Raw genomic sequence first — 9,309 nt, forward strand, 5'->3', positions numbered from 1 at the left:
AGAGCTGTGCATCCTGACTGTCCCAAAGTTGTAGACAGGTAGATGGAAGGAGACATCAAAAGCAGAAGAGAGGTCTCTGATCCCGTTTTTGTTTGGGGTTCTGGGAAGAGAAGCCTCACCACGTACCCGTCCTGAAGCAATTCTTCTCTCTGTTTAAGCAGAGAGAAGGGCAGCATTTAGCTACCCAAAGTCTTCCCTGGCATTCATTGGCATGAAAGGTGTCCAGAATTTCCTGCATATCCTTGGGAAGGAAGAGCTGACCCTATAGGTGAGGACTGAGAGATCTTCCAGTCTGGGAGCCAAATAGGAGTTGCAGCCAAGCCTCACGGGGCAACAGTAGGACTGAAGTGGAGAAGAGTCCGTTGAAAGGACCACTGGACTCTGAGGAAGCTAAGATAGACTTCGAGTTTATTAGTCAGAGATGTAAGCAACAAACGTCAGCGAGATGTAAGCCACAAACCTCAGCAAGATGTGTGCATAGTGACCAACAAGAAACATGGCTACAAAAATCAGAGTCAACAAGTACCTATGCTCAGGAACTTAGGGCCCCTTCCACACCTTCACCACGAGACCATACAAACCCCACCTCCTCTATACCCAAGTGCTATCTCAGAGAATTAGCAGCAAGAGGAGTATTTGAGTTAAAATAGTGGGTAAGGTAATGCAATAAAAAGATCCTAAAATATGGTGCCTTAAAAAGATAGAAGCTGGTTTCTCTGTTGGATGAAAGTCTAGGTGGGCAGTGCAGATCTGATATGGCAGCTTGGGGGGGTCTGGACTGAAGCGCCTATCTTGTTGCCCTCCTGTTCTCAACATGTGATTTCTAGCTCACTGTCTGAGACATCTGTTCTAGCTCCTGGTATCCTGTATGCATTCCAGCGAGTGGGAAGAGGAAAAACAACGCATTGAAGGCACACCCCTCCCCATTCCCTTTAGGGGCATGACCTGGGAGTCCTGCACATCACATCTGCTCACATGCTGTTGTCCAGGATTAGGTCACTTTGCTGCACCCAGTTGCAAGGAAGGTTGTGAAAGTCTTCATCTGAGCAGCCACTCAAATATCCATCTATCTCACCCACAGACTGTACTTGCCCTCCTCCAGCTCAAAATTCAGGATCTCTGGGTGCTGCAGGGGTCTCTCCTGCAGGTCCAGGTGCGACTCTTTATTGTTGGTGACCTGTAAACAAAGAGAAAAGTTACCTATCTCTCTCCAATCATACACATACCCAACATGCACCTATGGAGAAAGAACAGAATACCAAATTAAAACTTCCACTCAGAAAAGGGAAGGATGGAAAACACACAGCAGTCTCTAGTTCAGAGCAATTATCAAATCCTACCACACCGGAATGGTAAACACCCCCTTCCCTGGCAGTGGAGTTAGTGCCTTAGTTTCTCCATCTGGTAGCCACTTGTCCATTGACCCCCCAGAGGGGATAGGCTAGTTTTCAGGAAGGTTATTTCTTATCTGTTATCCTCCATGGCGTCATCCCAAGTGGGCACTGAAGAGTATGCCCCTTTGGGGGGGGCTTGTAGATTTCACAGCCTGTTTCCTCTGGTGACTTTTGGGGGCCTAGGAGTTACTTTAGGAGTCAAAACGATCACCTGCTTTTTCAGGCCACACTTGTGGATTTTTTGGCAATAAAATTCCCTCCAAGAGTTAATAGGCTTCTAGTCCATTTGTTTCCTGTCAGTGCCATGTGCAAGTCACCAGTCAAAGTCCTTCTTTAGGCATGGTTTTTACACAGGAGAATTCTGTCCTTTAATTTACTGGCTTCTGACTCTGCCCCTTTTGTTCTGAAAGGCAGTTAAATTACTAGTGGATCTTATGGACTCTCAGGCTTGGTCTGTTTTGGCTTAGTCCTTAGTCCTAAGGAATTGTTTTTACTCTAGGGCATGGTCCTCACTCCTAACCATGGATTGGTTAGAACTCCCCCATCTTTCAACACCGTGCGACCTCTGATACTCCCATTCAGCTTGCAGCCCCGTAGCAGCCACGTTCTTCTAGGCCTCATGGTGTCCTACCTGCACGTGCTCAGCCAGGCCCTCAGCCAAGGGCCGCTGGAGAACCCCCATGTAAATGTTCTAGCACCCTTCTCCCCATGCAGCTCCCTCATCTTTGTTACCTTGCCCTGAAAATTTTAGCCAATTCAGCATCCCTGAATTTCTACCCTCTTCAGCTCAGCAAGATTGCTTAGCTCTGTATAAACTCCGTCTCCCTGCACTGGGCCCAGGAGGTACCCCCAGGAAGAAAGCCAGGGCCAATGTGGGATTCACTGCATGTGTTTTCTTTCTGTCCAGGATTGCAGTCTGGTACTGCCTGTTGTCCGATGCCTGAAAACAGCTGCCTCATACATTTTGTCTAGTTTTATAGTTGTTTATGGTGGTGGTGATGGGAATCTGATATCAGTTACTCCATCAGGGATATCATCAAAATCACTTCTTTCTTTAGGTAGAGAATTTTATTTGGATACGCAGCCGTCCAGGGAACTGGCCAAGGGAGTATGAGCAGAAGCAAATGAGTTGTGCCTCTAGTTCTCTTTGCTTTCTTTTCCTGCTGCCTGGAATGTGAAAACTGTAATTACTAGCTGTTCTCCCCACCCGCCCCCAGATCTACTTGCCATAACTAACATAGTTAAAAGCAGAGATCTCAGAAAGAAAAGAGAAGAGAGAATGCGGTAGAAAAAAAAAAAAGTACATGAAGAAATAATGGCCACATTTTCCCAAAATTTCATGAAAACATCAACCTACAGATCCTAGAAGTTCAGTGAGACTCCAAGCAGGATAAATAAAAAGAAAACCATACCCAGGTCCATCATAGTCAAACTGTTGAAAACTAAATATAAATAGAAAATCTTAAAAGTAGCCAGATAAAAGACACATTATACACAGGAGAGCAATGAAATGAATGGTGGCTGACTTCTCATGAAAAACAATGGAGGCCAGAAGATAGTGGAATAACATCTTCAGATGGCTGAAAGAAAAACCTGACAATCCACAATGTTCTATTCTGTGAATATACCCCTCAAAAATGAGGATAAATTACAGTCATTTAAAAGTAAGTGATAAAACAAATGACAGCTGAGAGAACTCATTGCCTGCAAAACTGCAGTACAAGAAAAGTTCAACGAGGGACTTCCCTGGTGGTCCAGTGGTTAAGACTCCATGCTTCCACTGCAGGGGGCACAGGTTCAATCCCTGGTGGGGGAACTAAAAGCCCACATGCTATGCAGCATGGCCAAAAAAAAAAAAGTTCAACTAGATAGAAACTCATGTATAGAACATCACATCCAACAACTGCACGTCCTTTTCGTTCAAGAGGACAGACCAGATGCTGGAGCATAATGTAAGTCTCAATACATTTTGAAATACATTTTGAAAGACTGAAATCTTATGAGTATGTTCTCTAAGTATAACATAAGTAAGTTAGAAATCAGTAACAACATGATAGCTAGAAAAATCCCCAAATGGGGACTTCCCCGGTGGTCCAGTGGTTAAGACTTCACCTTCCAATGCAGGGGGTGTGGGTTTGATCCCTGGTCAGGGAGCTACAATCCCACATTCCTTGTGGCCAAAAAACCAAAACATAAAACAGAAGCAATATTGTAACAAATTCAATAAAGACTTTATAAATGGTCGACATCAAAAAAATCTTTTAAAAAAATTAAAATAAATTAAAAAAAAAGAAAATCCCCAAGTATTTGGAAATTAAACAAGATAATTCTTAATAAATTAGGGGTCAAAAAAGAAAACACGGAAGAATTAGAAAATAAATTAGAAAATAAAGCTGAATGATAAAGGCTGAAATTATGAAACAGCAAAATCAGTGAGATGCATCTAAGCAGCATTTAGAGGGAAGTCTACAGGTTTAAGTGTTTACATCAGACAAGCAACAAGGGTTTAAAAATCAATGATTTAAGTTTCCAGCTTAAGAAATAAGAATTATATGGGTAAATCAAAGTCAAAGTAAGTAGAAGAAAGGAAATAATAAAGATAAGGGTGAAGATCAATAAAACAGACAATAGTCAAACCATAAGGAAAACGAACAGAGCCAAAAGTTGGTTCTGTGAAAAGTTTAATAAAAACAATAAACCTTTTATAAGATTCGTCAAGAAAATAAAAAGAGAGAAAACACAAATTACCAATATCAGGAACAAAGGATGGAGGTCAATAAGGATTCTCAGACTATGAAAAAATTAAAATGGTTTACTATGGAATGATCTATGCCAATAAATTCACCAACTTAAATGAAATGAACATGCCTTGGAAAACAAAACTTACCTAAACTGACTCAAGAAGAAACAGAAAATTTAAATATCCCTATGCCCGACTACTACAAGCAACTTTATGCCAATAAAATGGACAACCTGGAAGAAATGGACAAATTCTTAGAAAGGTATAACCTTCCAAGACTGAACCAGGAAGAAATAGAAAATATGAACAGACCAATCACAAGTAATGAAGTTGAAACTGTGATTAAAAATCTTCCAACAAACAAAAGTCCAGGACCAGGTGTCTTCACAGGTGAATTCTATCAAACATTTAGAGAAGAGCTAACACCCATCCTTCTCAAACTCTGCCAAAAAATGACAGAGGAAGGAACACTCCCAAACTCATTCTTTGAGGCCACCATCACCCTGATACCAAAACCAGACAAAGATACTACAAAAAAAGAAAATTACAGACCAATATTACTGATGAATATAGATGCAAAAATCCTCAATAAAATACTAGCAAACAGAATCCAACAACACATTAAACGGATCATACACCATGATCAAGTGGGATTTATCCCAGGGATACAAGCCTTCTTCAATGTATGCAAATCAATCAATGTGATACACCATATTAACAAATTGAAGAAGAAAAACCATATGATCATCTCAATAGATGCAGAAAAAACTTTTGACAAAATTGAACACCAATTTATGATAAAAACTCTCCAGAAAGTGGGCATATAGGGAACCCACCTCAACATAATAAAGGCCATATAAAACAAACCCACAGCAAACATCATTCTTAATAGTGAAAAACTGAAAGCATTTCCTCTAAGATCAGGAACAAGATAAGGATGGCCACTCTCACCACTATTATTCAACATAGTTTTGGAAGTCCTAGCCACCGCAATCAGAGAAGAAAAAGAAATAAAAGGAATACAAATTGAAAAAGAAGTAAAACTATCACTGTTTGCAGATGACATGATACTATACATAGAGAATCCTAAAGATGCCACCAGAAAACTACTAGAGCTAATCAGTGAATTTGGTAAAGTTGCAGGATTCAAAATTAATGCACAGAAATCTCTTGCAGTCCTATACACTAACAACAAAATATCAGAAAGAGAAATTAAGGAAACAATCCCATTCACCATTGCAAAAAAAAAGAATAAAATACCTAGGAATAAACCTACCTAAGGAGGTAAAAGGCCTGTACTCAGAAAACTGTAAGACCCTGATGAAAGAAATCAAAGATAACACAAACAGATGGAGAGATATGCCATATTCTTGGATTGGAAGAATCAATATTGTGAAAATGACTTTACTACCCAAAGCAATCTACAGATTCAATGCAATCCCTATCAAATTACCAATGGCATTTTTTACAGAGCTAGAACAAAAAATCTTAAAATTTGCATGGAGACACAAAACACCCTGAATAGCCAAAGCAGTCTTGTGGGAAAAAAAGCGGAGCTGGAGGAATCAGAGTCCCTGACTTCAGACTATACTACAGAGATACAGTAATCAAGACAATATGGTACTGGCACAAAAACAGAAATATAGATCAATGGAACGGGATAGAAAGCCCAGAGATAAAGCCACATACCTATGGTCAACTAATCTATGACAAAGGAGGGAAGAATATACAATGGAGAAAAGACAGACTCTTCAGTAAGTGGTGCTGGGAAAACTGGACAGCTACATGTAAAAGAATGAAATTAGATCACTCCCTAACACCATACACAAAAATACACTCAAAATGGATTAGAGACCTAAAGGTAGGACCAGACACTATAAAACTCTTAGAGGAAAACATAGGAATAACACTCTTTGACATAAATCACAGCAAGATCTTTTTTGATCCACCTCCTAGAGTAATGGAAATAAGGACAAAAATAAAGAAATGGGACCTAATGAAACGTAAAAGCTTTTGCAAAGCAAAGGAACCTACAAACAAGATGAAAAGGTGACCCTCAGAATGGGTGAAAATATTTGCAAATGAATAAACAAAGGATTAATTTCCAAAATATATAAACAGCTCATGCAGCTCAATATTAAAAAAACAAACAACCCCATCCAAAAATGAGCAGAAGACCTAAATAGACATTTCTCCAAAGAAGACATGCAGATGGCCAAGAAGCACATGAAAAGCTGCTCAGCATCACTAATTGTTAGAGAAATGCAAATCAAAACTACAACGAGGTATCACCTCACACCAGTTAGAATGGGCATCATCAGAAAATCTACAAACCACAAATGCTGGAGAGGGTGTGGAGAAAAGGGAACCCTCTTGCACTGTTGGTGGGAATGTAAATTGATACAGCCACTATGGAGAACAGTATGGAGGTCCCTTAAAAAACTAAAAATAGAATTATCATATGACCCAGCAATCCCACTACTGGGCATATACCCAGAGAAAACCATAATTCAAAAAGACACATGCACCCCAATGTTCATTGCAGCACTATTTACAATAGCCAGGTCATGGAAGCAACCTGAATGCCCATCTACAGACGAAGGGATAAAGAAGATGTGGTACATATATACAATGGCATATTACTCAGCCATAAAAAGGAATGAAATTGGGTCATTTGTAGAGATGTGGATGGATCTAAAGACTGTCACACAGAGTGAAGTAAGTCAGAAAGAGAAAAAGAAATATCATATATTAATGCACATATGTGGAACCTAGAAAAATGGTGCAGATGAACCGGTTTGCAGGGCAGAAATAGAGACACAGATGTAGAGAACAAACATATGGACACCAAGGGGGGGAAGTGGCGGGGGGGTGGTAGTGGTGTGATGAATTGGGAGATTGGGATTGACATATATACACTAATATGTATTTTTAAAAAAATGAATAAAATAAATAAATATCCCTATGCCCATTAAATAAATTGAATTTCTAATAATAATTTTTAAAAAAACTTTCCACACAAGAAGCTGGAGGCCCCAATGGTCTCATCAGTGAATTCTCTCAAGCATTTAAGGGAAATGGAAGGCGTGGCAAGATCATATTGTAGAAGAGCACGTGGATAAGAAATATTGTTGCAGCTGTATTTGGAAATTACAGTCTGCCACAGTGAGGCTGAGATAGGCAGAGATTTTAGGATACAAAAAGAACAAACCATAAAAGAAAATAAAAGTAAATTGAACTTACCAAAGAAAGTCTACTCATTGTAAGATGCTCTGAAGAAAATGAAAACTCACCACTCAGACTGGGAGAAAATATTTGCAATTGTTGGGCCTTAGAGCAGGCTGCCCAAGATATGCCATAATGGCATATTAATTATTTTGAAGTAAAGTTCCTTGAGAAATAGCTGGTGGAAAAAAAATATTAAAAAAACACTCTGACCCCCGCAATCCCCACCCCTTTGGCCCTGAAAGCGGAAACTAAATCTCCCATGTGAATCTATCCTCCCTGTACCAGGAAGATAGAAAGCATCCTTATTACCAGAGTTAGGGAATTGAACACTAAGAAAGCTGGATAAACAAACTTTGTTGTTTCTTTATTGGTCTGCTGCTTCAAGCACAAGTCCTTTTGCTAAATCTTCACAAATAATTGTTTTCTTTGTCTAAAAATTTTATACGAAACACCCAGCTTGTTCACCTTGGGAGTCCCATTTCTGTGTCACCTCCATGTGTATGAATTAAATTGTTTTTTTTTCCTTCCTGTTAACTTGTCTTGTGCCAATTGAATTATTAGACCAACCAAAAGAACTCAAGAGGGGTGGGGGGTGGGGGAATTTCCCCTTCCTCAGCAGTTGGCATAGTGGGCAGGATATCGGCTGGACAGGCTCCCCCCTGAGGCTGCTGCAGCTGAGAAATCCTGAAACCTCTGACAAAGGCTGGCAGAATGTAAGAGTTCTTACCTGGGTCTCTGGTGGAACGGAAAGTCATGAGAGTCCCTTTTCTTTCTTTCTAAACTTAGATTAACGGGAGAAAATGTTTGTGGAACTGATTCCTTGGACCTACCAACTCTGGTGTTTGGGAAATGAGTACTCTAGGTTTTTATGGATTCTCTCCTTTCAGAGATGGTCACTGTTTTTCTTTGTCTCTGTCTGTTGTATTGTTTGTCATTAGGAGGAAGAATCATAGAGAAAAATGCAGGCATTAACGCTTTATAATCTTGCTGTTTGAGCTGGCCTCACAGACTGGGTGAGTTAACCGTTCTCACCAGAATGGCGTCTGTTTAGACAAACTTTGCTTTGGGTTCCCTATGTAAACTGGATGAGATTTTTCCTTCCATCTCATTTTACGTCCTGAGAGCTTGGCTTTGTGACTAGTGAGAATAGTCTCTATGGTCTCCGTTATCTGTAAGGTGCACTTATCGGGGTGCATCTGGTTGACAGTTGAATAGACTGGGGTTCTGAGACATGACGTCATAAGCAGCACTGTCTTTGTCCAGCCGTGCCAGGTCATAGGGCTGGTTGTCATAAGGAGTCCCAGTCCATTAGGGGCTTTTGTCACATCATCATTTGTTGCTTGTTAGTACTGGTAAGGTCCCATTCCAGTAGTGCCTGCCTGGTGTCATAGATTAGTTCGTCTGTAATTCGAGGCATCTCACGTTTTTTGTGAGAGGTTGGAGACACTGTTTTTACTACACCATCCTTACCGCCTGTGAAGGCCTTTGCTTTCTTAGACTAACTTTGGGAGTGAACGTTTGGATTATGAGGACTTATTGTCTGTACCCTCTCCAGGAACTCATCTTGCCTCCATGGTAAAGATTTATTCTAAGCCTGGAAATTTCCTCCAGGTCTTTCCATAAAAAGGCTTATTGAATTGAGTCACTATTGGAATAAATATGCTAAAGGAGAGCCTACTCATCAATGGCCAAATTTTTTGAATTGGAAAAACTTCTGTATTTGAAAAAAATTTTGGAGAGCTCTCATCATAAACAGCTGTCATATTGGTACTTATGGGAGGACTAAGTTGAAAAGAGAACACAAAAAGAGCATACCAGCTATATCCTTAGGGAGTCCCTTAATAAAATGAAAGATAGAAGTTGGAACAAAAGTTAAAAACCGAATCTGATGTAAATACCCCTTCTCTTCCCTTTTATACTCCACTTTATCCAGCTCCCTGTTTCTGA

At 40.1% G+C, this 9,309-nt stretch overlaps 1 long non-coding RNA gene across 1 annotated transcript; it reads right to left on the reverse strand.

Moving 5' to 3' along the window:
• Positions 1 to 202: 202 nt before the first annotated feature.
• Positions 203 to 8,286, reverse strand: LOC125964430 (uncharacterized). The gene is made up of 3 exons (XR_007477412.1): positions 8,090 to 8,286; positions 1,076 to 1,177; positions 203 to 390 (listed from the first exon to the last, which is right to left on the reverse strand). It is a non-coding gene; the product is annotated as an uncharacterized LOC125964430 (long non-coding RNA).
• Positions 8,287 to 9,309: the final 1,023 nt, after the last annotated feature.

Source organism: Orcinus orca, chromosome 5 (genome assembly GCF_937001465.1).
Source record: "Orcinus orca chromosome 5, mOrcOrc1.1, whole genome shotgun sequence".
Classification (NCBI taxonomy): Eukaryota; Metazoa; Chordata; class Mammalia; order Artiodactyla; family Delphinidae; genus Orcinus; species Orcinus orca.